General features: G+C 31.6%; 1 pseudogene; it reads left to right on the top strand.

Annotated features, from left to right (window-relative positions):
• Nucleotides 1-23196: 23196 nt before the first annotated feature.
• On the top strand, nucleotides 23197-23830 carry LOC141489960 (PEST proteolytic signal-containing nuclear protein pseudogene; annotated as a pseudogene).
• The last annotated feature ends 691 nt before the right edge of the window (nucleotides 23831-24521 follow it).

Here is a 24521-nt window from a genome sequence, read left to right as displayed (position 1 = left end):
TCCTCCAACTGAAGGCTACTTGTCAGGTTTGGAACACAAAAAATATCATTTCAAGAGTGTGGGGGGAATACATTAGTTGTTTTATGTATGTGTGTGTGAACAATCTTAATATAGTAATGATCTTGTATAGCACTTTTTTGCCTACAGATGTATAGTTCCACTGATAAAAATTATGGATTATCTGTTAGTATAACCTTGCAGCATTTTTTCTCATAACTTCAAGAAGAACATAAAACAATAAGTTTGGGATTTCTTTGTTTCTCTTACTACTATTCCAAAAAGTCAGGAACCATGAGAGAATTGATTTGCATATGTCTTTTTTTTCAGTACATAATTGGAAGAAAAAATACACAGTATATTGTCATGTGGTTTTTGTGATCTAAAAACAAAACTTTAAGGCAAAAAAAGACAAAAAAATCTCTCAAAGAATACCAATTTTATTACATGAGAAGCAAATGAATCAAATCTTTCACTACATCATATATTTATTTTTGGCTTTGGTGAAGTTTTATATATATATATGTATATATATATATATATACAGAACTTAAAAAATAGTCAATTTGTTCATAAATTTCTTTCAAACATTATGAAAAATTGAAAAAAATCATTTTGAGAAAATCATTTCATTAAAATTAGTTTCCTTTTTATTACAAATACTTTAGTTTAATCGACTCATTATAAATAATCATGCTAAATATAGGGAGATAAAGTATTTGAGATTAAAATTTCTATTATATATGCCAACAAAGCAAACAAAATTTTTAACATAAATGTCATGTCAAAAATGGTTTTTACACTTACTACCTTTTGAAAATAAAATGAAATCATATTAATTTATTAATTTATTGCACACAATGTAAATGCTATTGTGAACAATGAAAAATATATACATGATTAGCTGACGAAGATGCAGTTAGCAGGAAAAATAGCTTTACCTTTCTCCTTGTTTGGTAAATATATTTTTTCAGGGAAAATTCTATAAAACCTCACTGAAATATTTGCCCCAAAATACATCAGCTTTCTTGTTATTTCTAAAATGGAGGAAAGCATGATTTGAAGACAAAGATATGCTTATTCATGTGAGTTAGTTGAAGATAAGAGGTTAGCTTTTAAATAATGAGAAAATTGGAATACATTTTGAATAATTTTAAGTGCTTCAATGAAAAAAGAAATCTCCTAACTCAAAACTGTACTATTACTTTAAATGTAAATTGATCACCCATATTCCATGACAATTCCAATGAACCAATTAAGGGTTCATCATATGTAATATGATTTATCTACACCTGAATTTTAAAACAATTTAGAAAATTAGGGAACTTGAATGTAATATTAATACTAATTAGGTTTATACCTAGTTAATTAAGTTCTTACATATGTTTCTTATCTTCATTTCTTTTTTGCTTGATAGTTTAATTACTGAATTATGCAAAAGAAAAATAGAACCTAATTGTAATCTTAGACTAGCAAAATAAAAATAGATATTAGAGTCTAGTCTAAGGCAATTAAAGAATCTATTTCTCTCACTTTCTTGTTTTATGGTTAACCTGTCAGTCTAAACATTTCTAATTACAAAGAGCTCACTACTTTACAAGACAGCAAGTTTCATTTTTAGATATCAAGTAATTTCATTTTTAGATATCCATTAATTTTTTTAAAGTTCTTTGTATCAGGATAAAAACCTCTTGCCTATATGTAGATAGCTCTAATGAATCTCTTTTGTGAGTAGCAAGCAGAAGTTAAAATATGACTTCATAGAACTGGTGCTTTGAAAGCTTTTGAAAGCTTACTTTATGTTTCTTCCTTAAGGATATGATTTCTCTCTCATCACACTCAATTTGGATCAATGTATACCATGGAAACAATGTAAGGACTGGAAAATTGCCTTCTGTGGGGGGTGGGGGGAGGAAAGTAAGATTAGGGGGAAAATTGTAAAACTCAAAATAAATAAAATCTTTATAAAATAAACATAGACATAATGGTTAAATGAATGGACTGCAGTGAGCCAAATTGACTTTTATATAATTCTACCATCATGTAGTATAGGCATGGCCTTCAGTAATAAAGAGCATATAGTACATTAATGAATTAATATGATTTTTATGGTAATAGCTAGATACATCACTTATCTAATGTGATCTCTTTCCATCCTTAACAACATCTCTGGGAAATTGGTGCTATTATTATTTCCATTTTCAAATGAGGAAAGTGAGACAGACTGAGGTTATCATTAACTTGTTTAGTATTACAAAGCTAGGAAGTATCTGAGTTCAGATTTCATCTTGTTTTCCTGATTTAAGTCCTATACACTAACTGCCTCAAAAGTATTCTTGAATAATCAATACAATAAAAAAAATTAACTCACTTCTTTCTTGATTTAGACTTCTTAGATAGAAATGAATATTTTCAAATTTTGAGCTTTGTTCAGAATAATTTTCTCCATTCATTATTACACTTTGAGTTTCACCCTGTTCACTTTTGTTGGAAAAATAGCTTTTTATTTGCTAATGAAGAAGAAGATTTTCACAATGAATTCTAAATGATTATATGTTTCTAAATACTATAAACATCAATCAAAGCAAGACATTTTCCAATTGAATCATTAAAAAAATCTCTATTAGGAGTAGGTATATAATGAATATAGACAATTCTTCATCATCTCAGGATCTTTATATGCCCATAAGAATACTTGTAGATTACACAATTTGAAATAACAACAGGCAAGGACTGATATTTCCAATCCTATTGATAAAAGATGAAAGAAAGAAAGAGCTAGAGTGTGAGAGAAAGAAAGAAAGAGAGGAAGGAAGGAAGGAAGGAAGGAAGGAAGGAAGGAAGGAAGGAAGGAAGAAAGAAAGAAAGAAAGAAAGAAAGAAAGAAAGAAAGAAAAAGAAAGAAAGAAAAGAAGGGGAAGGGAAGGAGGAAGAGAAGAAGAGAAGTAATAATAATAATAATAATAATAATAATAATAATAATTAAAGAGAAGGGAAGGGAAGGGAAGGGAAAAAGCTATTTTGAAAGACAAGAGTATGAATGTCTGAGAAAGATAAAAGACAGTCAACCTAGAAGAAGAAAGGGAAGCTGGAAAATATTCATCATGAAGATATAGAAGTAAAGAAAGTAAAAAGAATTTGAGTGGGAAGGAGAGTGGTGTTTGGAAATTTATATAAAGATGACCTATTTTAATACTCCAAATTTATGTAATATTTTATGGTTTAAATTTTTATGTTTTGAAAAACTGTGAAGTCTATAGTGTCAATATTATTAATAGTTTTACAGCTGAAGAAACTGAGGTTTATGGAATTTAATTGACATGCCCACATGAAAATATCTAATAAATACCTGTTCTTTCTGACTCCAGACCCAGAGCTCTACTTCTCTCCCTAGATACTTCAAAAATATTCTTATTTCAAGCAATTTAAACAAACTAAATTATTTTTGACTTCTGAATCCTCATAATAACACTATTTTGAAAGAATGATCTTTGTTGATGATTATTTTCTTCTTTTAATGTTTCTTGAGTTTCCATGAGTTTGTTTATGTCATCAATCTATCGTTTTTTGCTCATTGCACTGGAAGGGAAATTCCATCTGTTATTCTAAACTATCAAATGACAAAAAATTTTCTATTGACTTCAAAAGTCAATCCAAACAAAACTTTTTTACCACATAATATGAAAAAATTCTGTACCCAGTGCATAATGACATAAAAATCATTCTTTGTAAATCATTGTTTTGTGTGACTATTTCTGTGTGCGTAAAATATACAGAAGGGGACAAAGTAAAACCAAACAAACAAACAACAATAATGGAAGAGATTTAATATCACTAAAAGAGTGAAGGGAGAATAGGGTGAAAAAAATGTTTGAATGCCAACCAACAATTTGAATGTCCTGTTTTTGGCAGATCTGAAGGACAAAACATTAAGAGATAAGAAAGGTAAAAAATGTCAGACACAGGAAGAAGGGAAAAATAAGATAACATTCATTTTAAGAGATATTGGAAGAAAGTAGAGTAGTGAAGTAGAAGGGTAGAAGAATAAAAGTGGCACAGGAAGCTTATCTTTTAAAACTTAACTGAGAGGTAGCTATTCTTATAGGTCACAGTTGTATAGTTTTTTAAGGTATATGAGGTAGTTTATCCACAATAACCCTATGATGTTGGTAGTGCCAATATTACTATTATTCTTATTTATAGGTGAGGAAACTGAAGTTTTAGAGATTAAAAGACTTGTCCTGAGTCATACATCCAATAAGTATAGTTTATATTACATTTGTATCAAGTTCTATCTCCAACACTCTATCCAATTCCCCATCTAAGTGAATCAAAAGTATTCTTGGATTTCTAACACCCAGTATAAAAGAATTTGCCTTTTCTTTGCCCTAGCTTTTTCAGAATAGGTCTGCTCATCTTCAAGTGGTGAGCTTTCCTAGAGAACATTTTCCATTTTTAATGAAGCTTGTGTTTCACTAAATTCATTTTGGACATCAGGTTTCATTTCTTTGCTCATCATACTGGCATGGAAATATATTACAAATTTTTTATACTATGTGACAAAATTTTTCTGCTGAGTTAAAAAGTCATTCAAAGTAAATGATTTATAAGTTTGTTATTAAAAACTTCTATTCACAGTAGATAAATAATGAATATAGAAATTTTTTATTTATCCCCTAGGGTGCAATATATGCCTGTGTGCAACCTGGAAATATGTGCATATTTATATAATGTAATTTCAAGTCCATTTTTGTTTTTAACCTGTGTATTTTTACTTATCATAACTGGAAAAGAAAAGCACTATGAGGTTAAAGTAACCTACTACATGACAATATATTTCCAAACACTTCAAAAATAATTCAATGAAAGAAATTTACAAATGAAACATTTCAAGTTTTCTGTTCATGGTGGATGAATAATGAATACAGAAAATATTTTGTTATACTAAGATGAATACAAGCCAAACTCTATGTGTGTGTGTGTGTGTGTGTGTGTGTGTGTGTGTGTGAGAGAGAGAGAGAGAGAGAGAGAGAGAGAGAGAGAGAGAGAGAAAGATAGATAGAGAGAGAGAGAGAGAGAGAGAGAGATGTTGATTATTCAAAGGAAATTATATGAGGCAACAGTTGATAGTCCAAATCCTCTTGTATCTTAAAGTTGGGGGGGAGGGAGAAAGAATAGATGAAAATTGATATCAGTAGAAGAAACATGAAGGGAAGGGAAGAGAATGAAAAGAAAAAAATTGGAATATGTTTTATCATAATGTCATATTTTAGGTAGATTTTGTAGACATGAATAGCGAGTTTTAGAGGAAGAAAAAGAAGTTAAATATGGAAAAAGAATAGAAAAGATGGTAAATATTATAGTATATATGAAATATAAGAAAGAATAGGAAGGATAATTCTGCGTTGTTGTTTAGTTATGTTCAATTCTTTATGGCCCCATGGACAAAGTTGTCCATGGGGTTTCCTTGGCAAAGATAGTGGAGTGGTTTGCCATTTCTTTCTCCAGTTGATCCAGTGAATCCTTTTCTTAGGCAGAGTTTAAGTGACTTACCCAGGATCAAATAGCTAGGAAGTGCTTGAGGTTGGTTTAAAGGTCTTCCTGACTCCAAGCCCAATGTTCTATCCAGTGAGTTATCTTTTATAAGTTTGTGAAGGGTAGTTATTTTTGTAAACTAAGATGAGGAGCTATTATAATTTGTGTAGCATTTTAATCCTTTCAATGAACACTCCCAGTAATAACCTTGTGAGTTAGATAGTATCAGTATTAGAATTCTTATTAGATATATGATAAAATAGATGTTTAGGAATAAATAGCTAATAAGTATCTCAAGATGGTTTTGAATTCAGGTTTTTCTGACTCCAGATCTAACACTCAATCTTTTCCACCACCTGGTGCAGCAAAAATAGAATTTGTGAATTGCATGTTTATAGCAGTTCTCTCAGGTGGCAATGAGAACCACAGTAATTCCAAGCTATTGGGGAGTGACTGAACAAGCTGTGGTATATGGATGTGATGGAATACTACTGTGCTATAAGAAATGATGAACTTGATAATCTTTGAAAAACATGGAAAGACTTGTACAGAATAGTGAAGAGCAAAGTGAACAAAACCTAGAGAACATTGTAAATGGTGACAGCAACATCATATCATTTTAAGAACAACTTTGAGCAGCTAAGTCATTTTGACTATTTTAAATACACAAAATAAAAATAAAGGACTTATGAATAAAATGCTATCTGCATCCAGAGAAAGATGAATATAAGCATGTATAGAAGAATTTCGCATATTTATGTGTGCAATGGTAGTTATCTCTAGAGTGGAAAAGAAGAAAAAAAGAAAAAAGAAAAAAAGAAATTCACATAATAACTTATCATACATTTAAAAAGAATAGCAAGTTGTACATAATAGATTTTCAATTTTATGTGCAATCATCTTTTTTATTTTAGTAGGATATGGAAATGCTTTTTTATTACATTAATTGAACATAAAATGATTTTTTTAAAAGAAAAGTATTCTTGGCTCATCAAAACTTAATTTAAATAAACTTACCTCTGCTTGGGAATCCTCAAAAAAAGTATGCTCATTTTCAAATCAAGAACTTTGCGGTGGTTCTGTGCTTCTTCTTTTAAGGCTTCATCAGTTTCATCATTGTCATTTTTTGTCTCAAACTGTCTTCCTTTGCTCACTTTACTAGAAGGGAAAGAGTCAATGAGGTTATCCTAATCTATAAAATGACAAAAAAAGGTTCTATAGGCTTCAATGTCATTCAAAGCAAGGCATTTGAAAATGTATTATAAAAATTGTTCATTAACAATGAATACAGACGATTCTTGTCATTTCATAACATTTATGCATGCTTGCATGTGTGTGTTTGTGTGTGTGTCAATATAGATCATATTGGATCAAATTGAAATAATAAAAGACAAGGACCAAACATAAAATACCATCATGTTGTAAAACAAAAAAGAACAAATGCAAGGTAATTAAAATCAATAGGAAAAAAAGGTGATTAGAAAAGCAGAAAAACAATACAGCTTATAGAATGTCATATTTAGATAAATTTTAAGGACAAGAATATGAAACTCAGAGGAAAAAAAGGATCAAAATGGAAGAAAATGGTCAAGTTGGAACATATTCAGTAAAGGAGGCATGAAAGAAAAGATTGGAAGAAAGAGTAAAAGTTATGTGAGTGAACTTAGGTTTGCAAACTGAGATAAAGAAAAAAGTGATTGTTTTAATTTTAATAGCATTTTATGATTTTCAGAGTTTTCACACAACCTTGTGAGGGATAGTATCAGTGTAATTTTTCTTCATTTACATGTGAGGAAATAAGCTTTGAGAGATTCAAAGGTTTGTCCAGAGCCACACATTGGATAGATATCTAATAGTACATTTGAACATTCTTCTTCACTCTAGGTCCCTCATTCTATCTATCCACCTATGGGCCATAGAAATATTCTTGACTAAACAAAGTCAGCATGAAAACTTCACCTCTCCGTGGTTTTGGCATACTCAAAATTGGATCGCTCATCTTCAAATTGTGACCTTTGCTCCATTTTAGATGAAACTTGAGTTTCACTAAGTTTATACTGGGTAACAAGCTTTCATTTATTGCTCATCATCCTGGAAGGGAAATATATCACAAAATTACCATATACCATATGACAAAATCTTTCTATGAATTTTAAAAGTCTCCCAAATTATGGGATACAAATGCATTCTACAAATTCTACTCACTATGAATGAATAATTAATAAAGTCAATCATTTTGTTAGATCCTAATATGTGCATCATTGATATATTTGGTGTATGTATTATGTTGTATGTGGGTGTATGAGGGAGAAAAAAACTACGATACCACAGAAGAACTAAAGATATAAATTCTATTGTGGAATAAAGTAAAAATGGAAATATGGGAGAGAATTAATATCAGTTGAAAAAGAGAAAGGAGGGAAAGAACAAAACAATTTAAAGTAGGTGATCAGAATGTAATATTTTAGGAAAATTTGATAGACAAGAACACAAAGTTCTAATTAAGATAAAAATTATATTAAATCTAGTAGAAGGACAAGGTTGGAAATATTTAAATTCAGAGATATGGGAGTACAAAAGGATAGGAAGAATTAGGTGGTAGACTGAAAAAGGAACTTAAGTTTGCAGAGAAGGAATTATTGTCATAGTTCACAATCATTCTTATTTTACAAATAGGTTAACTGATGTTTAGAGAGGTTAAAAATCTTATCCAAAATCACATATCTAATAAGTATCTGATGGTAGATTTGAGCTGGATTTTTTATAACTACAGGTTCAGGGGGCATCTAGGTGGCCTTGTGGATAGATTACCCATCCTGGAGTCAGGAGGACCTAAGTTCAAAGCCATTCTCAGACACTTAAATACTTGTTTAGTTGTGCAACATCAGGCAAGTCATTTAATCCCTTTGTCTCACAAAAACTAACCAAAGCAAAACAAAACAAAAAAAGTAAAATTATGGGTTCAGATCTCTTTTGCCCCTAGCTGCATGAAAATCTAATCCCCAATATAAAACAATTCATCCTTTCTTAGATCTGACATTCTTAAAATGTAACTCATTTTTAAATTGTGAAATCTGCTAGAGATTCTTAACCTTTTTAATACTACTTGAATTTCAACAAGTTCATTTTTGACATCAAATTGCTAAGTGCAATGGAAATTAAAAAAGGCCATGAAGTCACTACATATGACTAGGAAATAAATTAACTTTAAAAAAATCACTCAAAGTAAGAAATTCATAAATTTGTTCTATGAAAAAATCTATTCACAGTGGTTGAATAATAATAATAATAAGATTAGGGGGAAAATTGTAAAACTCAAAATAAATAAAATTTTTAAAATGAAAAAAAGTATCTTTGGATAAGCAACACTCAACATAAAAAATGCATCCCATATGAATTCCACAATATTGGATTGTACATCTTCATTATGAATTATGCTAAAAATCATTTCCTCTTACATTATTTCTTGACTTTATTTTGTCCAACCTATTGTAAGGGAAAAAATTTTATTAAAGTTAATTTAAACCAATATATAACCAAATGTTTATAAATGGTAAAAGTTAGTAAAAAGAAGACATTTACAAATATTTCCTTCTAAAAATTCTCTATTCACAGTAGACTAAAAAAACACCAAAACTTGTTCCATGATACATGATGTGTGTGTGTGTGTGTGTGTAATATAGATCACACAAAAACTACAACTAGTAGAAAAGGTCCAATGGTCAAAATCCTATCATAGGTTAAAATGGGAAGAAAAAAAGATTTATATTAATTAAAAAAGAAGGGAGAAAGGAAGAAGGTAAATGAATATTGAATACTAACAATAAGAATTCTTTACTGCAGACAAATTTATGGACAAGAATATGAAGCTCTTGAGGAAGATAGAAAAGGGGGTCAAACTAAGAAGGACAGGATGAAAAACCTTCAGTGAATGTGACATGGAAGGAAAGAAAGGATAGAAAGAATAAGGTTGGGTAGCTAGGTGGTACAACTGGGCACCTAAAATATTGATTAGAGAATGAGGTCTAGAATCTGAAGAACATGAGTTTGAATCTGACCTCAGACACTCACTGTTTGATGCTGAAAAAGTACCTTAACCATGATTGTCTCAGGGGATTAAAAAAAAGGAAGTATATAACTGAGGAGGATATATTTGCCAACTCACATGAGAAAGAACATTTTAAAGTCCACAAAATGAAATCTTCTCAACAACTATGTGAAATGGATAATATCAGTATTATTATCCTTGTTTTACAATGAGGAAACTGAAGCTTGGAAATCAAAAGATTTCGCATATTTAACAAATATCAATTGGTAGATTGAATTCAGTTCTTAATTCCAGGTCCAGCACTCCATCATCTACCTTACCAAGGGACCTCCAAAGTATTCTTGAATAAACCACACTCTATCAAAATAAACTCACCTCTTCTTGGTTCCTCCAAATCCTCCAGATAAGACTACTCATTTCGAAGGAATGAACTTTTATGGGAATCACTTTTCATTTTTAATGTGCTTTGTCTTAAGTTCATCTTGATATCTGCAACCAGTATTCTGCCTTTTGCCTTGCTACCTAGAAGGGGAATACTCCGAGAGTTTAAAGTAAATTGTCACATGATCAAAATCATTGAAAGTTATTCATTTATAAATGTAGCCCTTAAAAATGTTCTGTTCCCAATAGGGAGGAAATATGAATAATCAATTCTTTGTTAATCCGTGATCTGTGTGTGTTTGTGTGTGCATGTGTGTGTGTGCTGTAGATAGTACAAATTGAAATTATATCAACAAAAGATTATATAATCAAATCCTACATTTTATAAAGTGAAAAATGAAAGAGAATAAATGAATGGAGATGCCACATTTTAAACAAGCTGTATTGACAAGAACATGGAATTCTGAGAAAGATAGAAGAGGAGGTGAATCATAGAAAGAAGAGGATAGAAAAGATTTGACTTAGAATAAATAGAGGGAGAATGTGTATGTGATGATGTATATGTGAAAAACCTTTATTTAAAAATATTTAAAATTCCCTGTTTTTATTGAAGATAAATTTCAGGATTAGAAAGTATTTACTCACAATATAACATATAAACATTTATTTCCATCAAATTTTTGATGACTGCTATGGCTTCTTAGTAATTAAGTAGGTCCATTTTCTTTATTTTTAAAAATTATTTTTAATTTATGGAAGAGCTATTGCTATAGCCCACATTTATATAACATTTTGTGGTTTAAGGCTTCTCCTGAGATGAGTTATATCAGTATTATTCACATTATTTTATACATGCCCAAAATGACATGCCAAATTAATATTTATTTCTGACCCAAGTTGAACTCAGGTCTTCTGGAGTCTAATCTTGTATTCTATCCATTGCATACCCTCAAAATTATTTTTGGCTAATCAATGTTCAACATAAATAAACTCACTTCTTCTTGGCTCTGTAATTCTTTAAATGGGACTGTTTATGTTGAAGGAATGAATTTTGTTGAAGATTATTTTGCTTTTTAAATACTCTTGAGTTTCACCAGTCATTCATAATGTCAAACTGCCTTTTTTGCTAACCCTTCTAGAAGAGAAAAACAGAATCTGATCATTCTAAATTATTACAAGCAAAAAGTTATAAAGAGTTCAGACATCATTTAAAGCAAAACATTTACCAATATATCCTGAAAAACCATCCCCATTCCTAAAAAATAAATAATGAATATAGACTATGCTTTACTATGCTTACATGTACATATGTATAGGCATGATAGAGAATATAGAAATTAAAGTAATACCAGAAAAGAACTAATCCTATTATGGGTTAAAGTTAAAAAAGGAGTGGTAAGAGAAGAAAGGAGTAGAAAAAAGAAGAAAAGACAATAAATAGGAGGGATAATAAAAAAATGATGTAGCACAGATGATCCAAATGCCATATTTTAGATAGATTTGTTGAACAAGAACTTGAAACTCCGAGGAAGATACAAAAAGAAAATAAACATAAGAAAAAGAAGACAAAATTGAAAATGTAACTACAGGAGACATGGATGGAAAGATATGGTAGTAAGAATAAGAATTTGCAGATAAGCCTATGTACAAATTTAGATGAGGAGGAGATTTTGGGAGATATTATATTACCTCACATTTGCATAGAATTTTAATGTTAACAAAGAGCTTTTCCCAAAACAGCAATATGAGGCTGGCAGTGTGGGTCCTTATTTTACAGATATTCCTTTATTTTCCTTTTTTTTTTAACAGATAAGGAAATAGAAACTAAGACTGAATAAATGACTTTTCTGCATACATAGAGCTAATATTTGTCTGATAATGGGTTTGAAGTCATTTTACTTGCCACAGGTCTAGAACTCTTATCTGCTGTACTGTAATTTTCTTAAATTTACCTTTTCTTGCTTTTGTAATTCTCAAAATAAGATTGCTCATTTTGAGGTGATAAAATTTCTTGGAACTCATTTCCCATTTTTAAAAATACACTTTGAGTTTGAACTTGTGTAGTTGTGTCATCAAACTGTCGTCTTTTGCCGATTCTGTAGCAGAGGAAGGACCCAGTGGGGTTGCTGTAAACTACCACATTAAAAATACTGCTGTTTATTTTAAAGAGCTTTCTTCAAAAAATCATTTATACATGTATGCTAAAAAATTCTGTATACAAAGTGGATGCACAACAATACGCTGAGGAGATAAGATAAATGTGTAAATTTTACTTGAATATTTTTTATCTGTAAGAAAGATACATTATATTTAGTCAATAAAATGATTCCAAGATATGTCAAACTATATCTATAAATAAATCAGCATACATTCAGATTCTTCTCTATTATTTTTCAAAACCTTCACTCCCCAAAGAGTTTTCATCTCAGACTTATTTGAGCAGAATAGCAACTCCATAGTTGTGGCAACTTTGCTCTCTCTTTAATGGTAATTTGTGAGAATGTGGTGTATGCATAAGAAAAGTTTTACATCTGAAACCATATGAGAAAAATGAGAAAAACTTGAGAAAGAAACTATCCTTATGGCCAATTTCCTTCTATCCTCTAATAGGAAATGTAGACTCAGCATTTATCATTTTAAATCTCTAATCTCTGTGGCTATTTATTTGTCCTTAAATAGACCAATAAAATGAATAGAAATATCATTTCAGCATTTGTTAGAAGATTTTTTGAAAAGTTCCAAAGTTTTTTCATAAGTCATGGGATTTGGCAGGTAGACTGTCTTCTTTATTTGTAAATGGGAACAATTTTGCTACAGAGTATACAAGATTATACAATAGAGAGTCATCAAGATGACCATAAGAAACATACTTATTTTATACTCAAAAAAATAATCCAAATAGCAAAATTGAGTTTTTTGAGAATGACAATCAGGAAGTTAGTTTGAAAAATCAGATCATGTAAATTTCACAACCCTATTTAGTCATTTCAAAGCAAGGGTGATGCCACCAGTCTTCCCAGCATTCTTAAAATGTGCAATTATGTAGCATCCTTCATAGAAACGTAGTTCTAAGAAAATAATGTTAAGGATTACAACTTGGACCAAGAAGAAGGATAGTCACCAGGTCGCATTCTTCAGAATGTTCTGTGCCATCTTCCTTTACTCTTTCTCAGATTTGATTGTTTTCTAGGTAACTTTCAGAGAAATACAGGTGTCAGGTGTAGCTGGCTACCTCAGAAACTGAGTACCCCTGACTATAGAGACTCCTGAAGAGTTATAGAGGTTGGCAAAAGATTTATCCATGAACCTAGAAAAAGAGATTTAGAGTGGGAGTGGTTTTTTTTTTCTTTTTGAAGTTCAACATGAAGTTGCTTCATTAAAAAAAATATAGATACACCTTTTGTTTGACCTTTACTCAAAAAATTTTAAACTATAAAGTGTGACATCCAACATGAAGAATATAATAACTAACTGTTTAGGCATAAAATCAAGTCATATTTCAAATGGTATATACTAAATATATGATGAATTTTTAAAGTCCATATTGAATCAATTATTTCACAATTTATGATTTAAAGATTTGGCTCAATTCATTTATATATGCATAATGATATTAAATGTATTGATTTTCACAATATCAGAATATGGAGACTAACCAAAGTGCCAGAAGAGAAAATTTTGATAAAACCAATATTGATCTCTTCTATATTTCCTGAAAATTTCTATACCCTACATTTCAGAAGAAAGTTACTAGAATAAAAATGTCATCCAGATAACTGTTGTTTCATGAGAAAATGCACTGCAGTGATGATGATTTAAAAAAAATTCTTATGAGGCCCTGTATTGAATGAAAAGAAATGAAGTTCCCCTTAGAAGTTTTGGAAATACCTATCCATAGACTATATCCTATCATTTTGGCCAGTGTCATGAATGTGAATTCAAAGATACCTTTATAATCATTTGCACTATGAATTTAATTAGGAAATAAATGAGAACACACACACTACATCACTAAAGATCAACAAATAAAGATGACTCATTTCATATTGTTCTAGTTTAAAGCAAAAAAGCAGGTTGTGGCTTTTCATTTGCCTTCAGCAAAGGTAGGAAAGAGATGGCGATTTCTCAAGTTCAAACACATAAATAAGCAACAAATAACTTATTTTGTTGTAGAATGTATTCCAAGTGTTTATGAACAGAAAACACTAAGAAACATCAGTAATACCAGAAGCTGTGAACTACTTCTGCCTTCCATTTCAGTGTATCTGAAATAAATAAAAAAGAAGTCAGTTTAGATAATTTTCAGAGAACACAGAAATTTGCAAAGTTCTGTGTTGGCTATCATCCCACAAAAGGAGCTAAAAAGGAGCTAAAACTGCAGCATGATAAAACTATTGAAAATACTGCTGTAATTTTCCTTCTACTTTTTTGAAAACAAGTTAGTTGGCAGTAATAAATATCATACCACTATCATGTTCTATATGTTGGCCTTTCAATGAAATATGTATCAATCTGCAAGACACTCCTCCTTCCTCATCCCTTTATGAATAAAGTCGTCTGTAAATGGTCAAATTAAATTACCTTTCTAACTAAAGAAAGACATTCAATAAAGGGACTAATGGACAATTGAATTTTCTTCCAGTTCTTGTCTTAATTATCTAGTAAAGACAAGAAAGTTATGGAGAGAGCTAGAGATGAAAGGACAAAAAAAATTGCTAAAACATAGAAAGATTGCTCAGAACTCAGCCTAAATCTGAATACACTAAATGTTTAATAATGAAAATTCATGCTAATTTATCACTTTCCTTTATCATTCAGGTAGGTATTTCTTTAGAAAAGAGAAAGTGTATAGAGGAAGGAAGGAATATCTATATCTACTCTCTTAATATATCTCTGAAAGTTTCTAAAAAGTAACAAATTCCCTTCAAGAGGATTAATAGAATGAAATCTTTAAAATTACAAGCAAAGAAAAATCTAATTACTATAGTGAAACAATTGATTATAATAAAAAAGCCTCACTGTTAGAAAAAGATACATTAAAATCTCATCAAAATCACTGATTAAGGAGTGTTTTACCTGTGAGATGGGTCTTACATGAAAATAGTAGCTAAAATTGAATGAAGAAGAAAGTAGGATAAAATAATTAAAAATTAGTAAAATGACTAAAAGTAACCCACAAAAGATAAATTTTCCTATACTAATGAATTTCTTGAAAAACTTTGTTTTTTATTATTATTAAAAAATTACATAAAAACACATTACAAACTTCTTACAATGGAGAGAAAAATCTGTATAGCCTTTCTGAAGTTCCAGAGAAAAGATAAAAACAAGTAGTATTTCTACTTGCCTTGACATGTAATATCCTATCTGGAATAAGATGTGCTTCTCTCTCAAAGATAAGATGCCAATGAATGTTCAGAATCTTCCTGTGCAGTGAAATCTTTTGAAACCACAAAGAACTTCACCTGTTCTAGTTCTCCAGGGACAACTGATCTTCCTAACTTCTGAGTCTGACTCCTCTTTTCCTCTCTGCTCTACTCTGACCAGCATTTCAAACACCCTCTTTTTATAAAACTTACACATGGAACCAAGTAATCAAATAGATATCTGTGATAGACAACACAATTTTTATTCTCCTGAAGTTGAATGGAAGATTATACTTCCATATAAGATAGAAATTCCTGTATTGCTATTATAAATTATTTAGATGAGAAATTTCAAAATATAAGGTCCATGGAACAAAACTACTTATTTACATACCACTTGTCCTTGCTTAGTAAGAAAGTTTCTTTAAAATGAATTTTATGAAGTAATGGTTATTAAATATGTTTTATTGGTTATTCACAAATATCTTGTGAAAGATGTCTTTCAAAAATTGTTTCAAATAAATTTAAAGGGATTATCCTGTGAATAAAATAATAAAATCATCTAAGAGCTGTGTGTTTTTGTGTATGTAAGATCATGGATAGAAAAATATATTCAAAATGATAGGAAAACAGCATTGTTTACTTAAGTTATACTTCATTAAAATTTTTATCTTTCATTTAGCAAGATTTGTTTACTTTAATGAGACTTTTAGAACAGCTTCAAATTCATTTTGACATTCCAAGGTTACTAATTATTTCCTTCAGAGAACTGTTATAGGAAATTTAAATCTTATTTTTACCCTTTTCATATTATATTATAGGCATATTTTATTTTGTCTTTTCTTTTCATTTCTTATTCATCTCATAGGACTATTATTAGTTTATAAACTATCACTCGGGTAGAGAAGTTTTCAGTGCAAATGGTATGTAGCCTGTTTTCCTGGGAAGGATGTGGAATTTGGAATCAGAGGCCTATGATTTGAATCAGCAGGCCAAGGAAAGAACCTTATTCCAGTAAAGATTTTTCTTAAAGTTGACTCTGATGCATTAATGATTACATTTTAAGTCCAGTCATGTAACCTAAGTTGGGGAAGAAAGGGGAACTTTTGCAGACCCTTAGTTGTATTTTAGGTTATCATTAATATATAAGGGATAAATACAATTAAAAAATTGTAAATATAAATAAATATAAATATAATATCAAATAAATATAATGTCAAATATAATGTCAAAGACTGATTAACCATAATATTAATAAGGGCTGAATCTGCTGAGTATTTAACATAGGAAACTGAAAGGAGGGAGGTAATTCCCACTCTTGGTACAAGTCAGCACCATCTTTGCAACTTATAGTCATTGACTCAATATTTACGTCAAGACATGACCTTTCCTCCCTGTAATACTTCTAATAAAATTCAGAAAACTGAATTTTTCGTTTTATTGAATCATCTGTTCTATAGAAGAGTCAAAATATAATTACATTAAATATCATGTGAGTAAGCATCCAACTAAAGTTTTTCCTGTGGGATTTTAGTGCACTCTTTCAGGTCCTCTTAGAACACATATAGTAGAATAGAAGGATAAAATTAACCAAATTATGTGGTAAGAAGAGAAGACCACTCTCTCTAGAGACTGATATGGTGTAAGAGAGAGTATATCCCTGAGATGTTGAGGAAAATATTTATGCTTTTTTTTTTAAGATTTTTTCAAGGCAATGGGTTTAAGTGGCTTGCCCAAGGCTATAAGGCTAGGTAATTATTAAGTGTCTGTTGTCAGATTTGAATCCAGGTACTCCTGACTCTAAGGCCAGTGCTCTATTCATTGTGCCACCTAGCCACCCCCTATTTACGCTTTTTTAAAGCTACTCTATAACTCTTTGTAAAATCCATTTGATGCTAAGTGGAACTGGGGGACTAGACACTGGTAGCTGACCATTGGAGGAAATCTAGCCTTTGGACTTGAAGCAATACCATTAAACAAGAAATACTCCAAAAGATGAATTATAAGGAGGATTATTAAGTTGACATATCCCCAAAATAAGATGCTTCATTATGGGTTGCTCCAACCAAGCAAAAAATGTGTCTGAAAACATAAGATTCACAACTGAAGAAGAGTGTTGATTAAAAATCCAGGAATATTTTTAAAAGTAGTATTTAATTCTACATGTATGTAAATTCAGATTTTGCTTTTTCAGCTTTTGAAAAGTGAATTACCTTTAATAGACCAAACATATCTTTTGATGAATCACCTTTTCTTTTAGGGAATATGTGTGTGTGTGTGGGGGGGGGGGTGTCATACATTTGTTTTGGTTTAAAATGGGCTGAAAAGTTCAAAACATTAACCCTGTTGTTATTACTAAACCATTTTAGTGTCCTCATAATATCTCCTATGAAGATTCATATCATCTCTTTTAAAAAATCCTGCCTGTAGGGCTTTTAAGTGCATTTGAGAATTCAAAAACATGTCACAGTATGAAATAGCAATGTTACTCAACCTTTTGACTAGTCTTCCCTAGAACTGACCATTTTTCAGTCTTGGGAGGGACAACCACTAAGCTACATGCAAAGACTCTCACCATGCCTGAATGTCTTTGTATTTTGCTTTAAAGACACATTTTTAATACTCTGGAGTTAGATAGGAGTTTGCCATCTTTTTATTTTTGTGACAACAATCAATGAAGGGAAAGGTAGTTTCTGACTTGCCTACTAGAATAAATCCCAAAGTGGGACCACATTCTTCCTTGCTATAAGGTTTTGTTCCAAAATTTTCTGGTACATTGCCCTGGGAATGTGGGATTCTTTTTCATGTATACAGTGTGGGTTGATGAAGGAAACCAGGATACTTATATTTCTTGGGAATTGAGGAGGACAATTGCATGGGAATGGACCAAGGATGTTTGAGATTAATAAGACATGATAATATTTTCAACATTTCTACCATAATGTTGGAATTAAACACACTGGTCAAATAAAGTTGAATTTTTAATTAAAAAATACATTAAACCTTCCAGGGTATCACTAGAATTCTGAGAAAACAATCTTGAAGAGTGAAACCTTCAAATATTCATTATATTTTTCTTTTAAAAAAGTAAATAATAAATTACTCATATTACTTTAAAAAAAACCCTTATCTATTCTTCCTTCTGAAATTCTGTGCATTTAAAAAAAGTTACAATGAATCTCATTTTTTTATATCATCATTTCTAACCTACTTTGATCATTAACCAACTTTTTCACTAAAAACCATGAGGGGGAAAATTATGTAACAAATAAGTGACATCCAATTGAATTGAAACAGGGGTAATTTCCAAAAATTACATCTTTTTTTGTATTTTGTGCCCATTACCTCTCTGTCAGGAAATGGTTAACATACTTCATCATAATTACTGTAGAGATATGTTCATTCATTGCATTGATGTATAAGATTTTCAGAGTTGCTTTTCTTCACAAAGTTGTTCTTTGTTTTGTTTTGTTTTAGGTTTTTGCAAGGCAAGTGGGGTTAAGTGGCTTGCCCAAGGCCACAGAGCTAGGTAATTATTAAGTGTCTGAGACTGGATTTGAACCCAGGTACTCCTGACTCCAGGGCCGGTGCTTTATCCACTGCGCCACCTAGCCGCCCTACAAAGTTGTTCTTGTAAAAAATCATCCTTTTGTCATATTGAACTGATAACCATTTTTTCCACTACTTTCATGTTTGAATATTTTCCTCATTTTTTACCAACTATGAGAAGTTGCAAGAGCACTTCCCCATTCCTCCTTTCCACACAAATGTTTCTTTTATTTAATTTAATCTTTCTTTTTCTTATTAATTACTTTGACCTTTGAGTACATTTAAGATTCTGAAGGGACAATTATTTCTTATCTTCATTAGAGTATAAAAACTACAGCATTGTATAACTCCTACTAATGGTGCAATTAAATTTATTTTTCTAGGTTTCTCTGAACTCATGTATTTGAATTTCTAAGTTAATACTCATCTCTGATCTTTTCATCAGAAATACTTATCTTTTATTTCATTAAAGCTATTTTTCCACATAAAATTTAATTGTTTTTCAGGTAAGCTATTTAAGTCCATTTCTTTTGTATTCTGGAATACTATATTCCATTATCTCCCCTCATTTTGAGTACAAGCTGCCAGGTCTTGTATGATCTTATCTTTCCCTGATACTTGGATTGCATCTTTCTAAATTATTTTTTTATTGCTTTCTTAATATGAGAACTATGATCTTTGTTTATTCTTGACACTTTTGTTTTGGAGGTTCTTTTCAAGAGGTCCTTGGTGGATATTCCACCTTAATTTATTCCACTTGTTTTAACATATCTGAGCAATTTTCATTATGATTTCTTGTGATGATACCCAGGTTTCATTTTTAATCATGCTTTTCAAGAAATCCAATGATTTTTAAATTGTCTCTTCTTGACCTGCTTTCCATTCAGTTGTATTATGTATTTAATGATATTTCTAAAACTTGAAGTTTTTTGCCAGAGTCAGATTCTGCCTCCCCTACTGTGCTTTTAGATTATTTTTATGAGTGGTAGGTAATCTTTCTTGACCTCACTCTAGATCTCTTTGATTATTGTTCTGATTTCCACTTCCTGGAGTTATCTGCCTCCACAGTTCTTTAATTGAGGCACAAAATGTTGGATATTTTGAGTCTTATCTATTATAACAGGACACTTTGTTAGGGACTATGAAGCTTGGGTCTGGACTGTCCCATTCTGAATTCCATGGTGCCACTGTTTAACTCTACTTGGTGCTCTTCACAGTCTGCTGCAACTTCTTGCAATTTCTAATGTGCTCCCCCCCCCCCCCAGGAACTTTCTGAGAAGATAATTCTGTTCTTTCTGACTCTGGACAAAACCTTGTTGCCTATAGATGTTATTTCTCTGGTTGAGCCAATTCTAATTTACAGAAGGGATTCCTTTTTCTTTCACGATTTCAATTGCCTTTGGGGTTCTGGCTTAATTGCTGTTCAGGTGTAGTCATCCTACTAGCATTCTATTTTGATGACATTTCTTTTTTAGAATCCAGTTCTCAGATTCTTTTTGGTAGCCTATCTGGTATCACCTTGCCAAAATGTGAAAACTAAAATTTGGGACTTCTTACTGAGAATAGTAATGTAACCATTCTAATTTAGAGTTAACATTATGTCTCAAAATGAAACAAATACATGTTCACATGTACTATATATATGTATATATACACACATATATGTGCATGTATATATACATGTATGTATGCATGTATTTATTTTCCACCCTTTTTACATAGTGCTAAATTTTAATATAAAATTATATAACATGTAATATTAGAGAGAGAGAAAAACTATGCTGCCTGTCCTAGACAAAACAATTAGAGAAATGGAATTTTATCTATAGGGATAACTATATTTATTTATAGGGCTGTTATATGGTGCCTAAGCACTGATCTTTGAATCAGGAAGACCTGAGCTCAGATTCAGTTTCACATGCTTACTAACTGTGTGAAGCTTGATAAGTCACTTAACTCTATATGCCTTTGTTTCCTCATCTCTAAAATGAGCTGGAAAGGAAAATGGCAAACTCTTCCCAGTATCATTTCCAAGAAAACCCGAAATGGTATCACAAAGAGTCAGAAATGATTGAAATAAATGAACAATACATTAGTTGTGCTACATATTAGATATATAGAGATAGATGATGATATAGCTATAGAAATTGATATAGATCTAGATATATAAATTTAGATATAAAGAGAAAAGAAAGGAGGGAGATACAGAGAAAAGGAGGAAGGCAGAGAGACAGAACTAGAAACAACAGAAGTTTAATGAAAGAGAATTCTATGACTTAAAACTGTAAGATCACTGCCTTGTCATGGCATGGGGACTTCTGTAGTTCATTGATAATATTAGCTAGGCTGTGAAGGATTACTTAAGATAGATAGGTCATAATAGAGAGTTCTGAAAAAAAGGTGATCCACTGGAGAAGGAAATTTCCTTCCTCCAGTTTCTTTGATAAGAAATCCCCATAGACAATATTAGAAAGGATTAAAGAGATGACAGAAAAATGAGTCCCTTGGGTCCAAAGACCTCTAAAATGCCACTGAACAAGACTGGAGAATAATTATAGGTAGCTCTAGCACTAATGAAGCATCTGGGGCAAAGTTAAAAAGAAATTTAGTTGTAGATGCATCTAGTGATGAAAGGAAAGGTTGATGCTGTAAAAATCAATGCTGCATAAGAACCTATAATTTAAAATCTATGAACAAAGGCAAAGTGAATATGGTTTTAAGAAAGGAGATGAAAAGATCAAACATTGATATTTTGGACAGCAGTAAGCTTAAGTGGATAGGAGTGAGCGAATTTAATTCAGGTATTTGTTACATATAGTACTGAGGCAAGAATCCCTTAGAAGAAATGGAATAGTACTCATAGACAATAAAAAAAGTGAGAAAAGCAATATAATTTCAAAAGATGACAAAATGATATCACTTCACACCCAAGACAAACTATTCAATGTCACAGTAATACAGATTTATGATACAATCACGGATGCCAAAGAGGTCAAAGTTGATCTATTAAAAACTACACCATCTTCAGAAATAACATTTAAAAAAAAGAAAAGAAAGAAAGAAAAGATGTCATATTCATCACAGGGGACTAGAATGCTAAAATAGAAATCAAAAGATAATTATAATTGGAAGAAGCAAATTTGACCTTGGAGTACAAAACAAAACAGTGGAGAGACTACTTGAGTTTCCAAGATAACTCACAGGTCATAGCAAACATTTTTTTCAACAATCCAAAATGCAAGCTGTATACAGGAACATCAAATAGAATTCAGATTATATATTTTACAGCCAAATATGGAGAAGCTCTATACAGTCAGTCAAAACAAGACCTGGAGCTGACTGTGGCTCAAGTTATAAGCTTCTAATTGCAAAATTCAGACTTGAACACCCTATCCTAGAACAAGAAGATAAAATAGTCCTTGAAAGAATCCATTGGTCTCCCCCCGCCCCTGAAGAGATTCCCAAAATAAACACTTAGTTAAAGAATTTTCAAATAAAGGAGAAAATACTTCAAGTTACCAGAATGAAATAATTTAAATCCCAGGGAGCCACAGGCTTATCATGACTTATCATTAAAGGAACAAGGGGCAGCTAAGTGGTACAATAATTGATATGCAATAATATGCAATAATAATAGTGGTGCAATAATTGGTACTGGAGTCAGGAGTTGCTGAGTTCAAATCCAACCCCAGATATGATCTAGCTGTGTGACCTTGGGCAAGTCACTTAACCCCATTGCCTGGCAAAAACAAAAAGCTCAAAGGATTGGAAAACAGCTCTGAATGATGCCTCTAAACAGATTCTAAAGCAAGAGAACCCACCCAAAGAGCAGTTAATTTTTCACTTCAGGTAATGATATATCACATTGTCAAAAGGGAACTATAGCCTCCAGCAAAAGAGCAGGAAAACAGAGAGAGGCTTTTAGCCACAAGGTAGCCAAGATCCCTACAGAACCCTGCCAGTAGTGAGGGTCACGACTCTAGACTGGAGGGCAAAGTTGCCAACTTAGGTTCCTATAGTCAAAGCTATGGTTTTTCCAGTAGCAATGTTTGACTGTAAGCATTGGACTATAAGGAAAGCTGAGTCTTGCATAATAGTTTTGAATTGTGGTGCTAGAAAATTCTCTTGAGAGTCTTTTGGACGGTAAGATCAAATAAGTTAAATAAATTCAGGACATTTTGGGGCAGAATCAGGATGGTGGTGTGCAGCTAGGAAGCTCTGGGAACTTTTCATAAAACAACTATAAATGAAGCCTCTAAACACTCTAAAGTTACAGAACTCATAAAAAACAAGTTCTTGGGGGGAAGAAGCCGCGGGGGAAATGGTGGACAGGAAAGCGGGAGAGGAGAAGCCGGAGAAGCCGGAGAAGCCGCAGGGAGCAGGAAACGCCGGAGGACCTGAAGAAGAGGCAGAAAAACCTGTGAAAACTAAAACTGTTTCTTCCAGTAATGGAGGGGAAAATTCGAGTCGCAGCGCAGAGAAGCGATCAGCTGAAGAAGAAGCCGAAGACTTTTCATCCAAGCCTGTGCCCGCAAAGATAGCCAAGTTTGCGTTTGCCATAGGCAGTCAGACGGCAAAGAAAGCACCAGTCACATCCATCAAACTTGGAGCAAATAAACCTAAAGAAACTGTTCCAACTCTTGCCCCTAAAACCGTTTCAGTAGCAGCAGTTTTCAATGAAGATGATGATAGTGAACCAGAGGAAATGCCTCCAGAAGCAAAGACGCGGATGAAGAATATTGGAAGGGATACACCAACATCAGCTGGACCAAATTCCTTCAATAAAGGAAAGCATGGATTTTCTGATAACCAGAAGCTGTGGGAACGAAATATAAAATCTCACCTTGGAAATGTCCATGACCAAGATGATGACTAAATGATGTGTTTCAAGATTGGGGTATGGGGTGGGTGTGATGTTAAAAGAACAGTTTCCTTTTTCTATTTTCTTTTGTTAAAGAAAAAAAGAGTGGTATAAGACTATCTTTGGAGCCACTTTAAAAAAAATTGAGTGGTATACTAATAAATGAAAGTTTGAAATTAGAAGTAATTTGTTTTATATACAGATTTCAAGACATTTGCTAATTTTGTAGTTTCATGTGATTAGTTTCAAAAGGTTCAGATAATAAAGAGGTCAGAAATGGTACCTTTTTAAGAATTGCTTATTTTTTTAGTCACAACTATTAGCACATTAAGGAGGAAGCAAAAGGTTTCTGTCTCTTTGACTGTTCAAATTAAGAACAACTACTTAACTCCATCTTTACCTAAACTATCTGGCTCCCAAGAACAGCCTTATAGAGAAGAAATGTTGTACTTGGAGGGAAGTATTACTGGAACATTGATTTGAAAATAATTTAGACAAAATAGAAATATGACAGCTTTTTTTCTGATGGATTTTTTTTAGTCATGAACTAGGCATTGATAACAGCAGCTACAGAAGCTAACAAGAAAAACCCATAATTACTCTTTTGAAATTTTATGTGAAGTGTTTAATATATGATGTGGCCTGATTCATACCTTAACAGGATTTGTCCTAACTTCATTGGTTTTCAAAGGACAAGCAATTCACTGTGAAAGTATTTTAAATGTGTTTCTCTGAGTTAACGTTATTATGCTCCTGTAAGCATTTCCACCAGAACTTGAGGTAAA

This window comes from Macrotis lagotis, chromosome 5 (assembly GCF_037893015.1).
Source record: "Macrotis lagotis isolate mMagLag1 chromosome 5, bilby.v1.9.chrom.fasta, whole genome shotgun sequence".
Taxonomy (NCBI): domain Eukaryota; kingdom Metazoa; phylum Chordata; class Mammalia; order Peramelemorphia; family Peramelidae; genus Macrotis; species Macrotis lagotis.
This window is presented reverse-complemented; position numbering and strand designations above follow the sequence as displayed.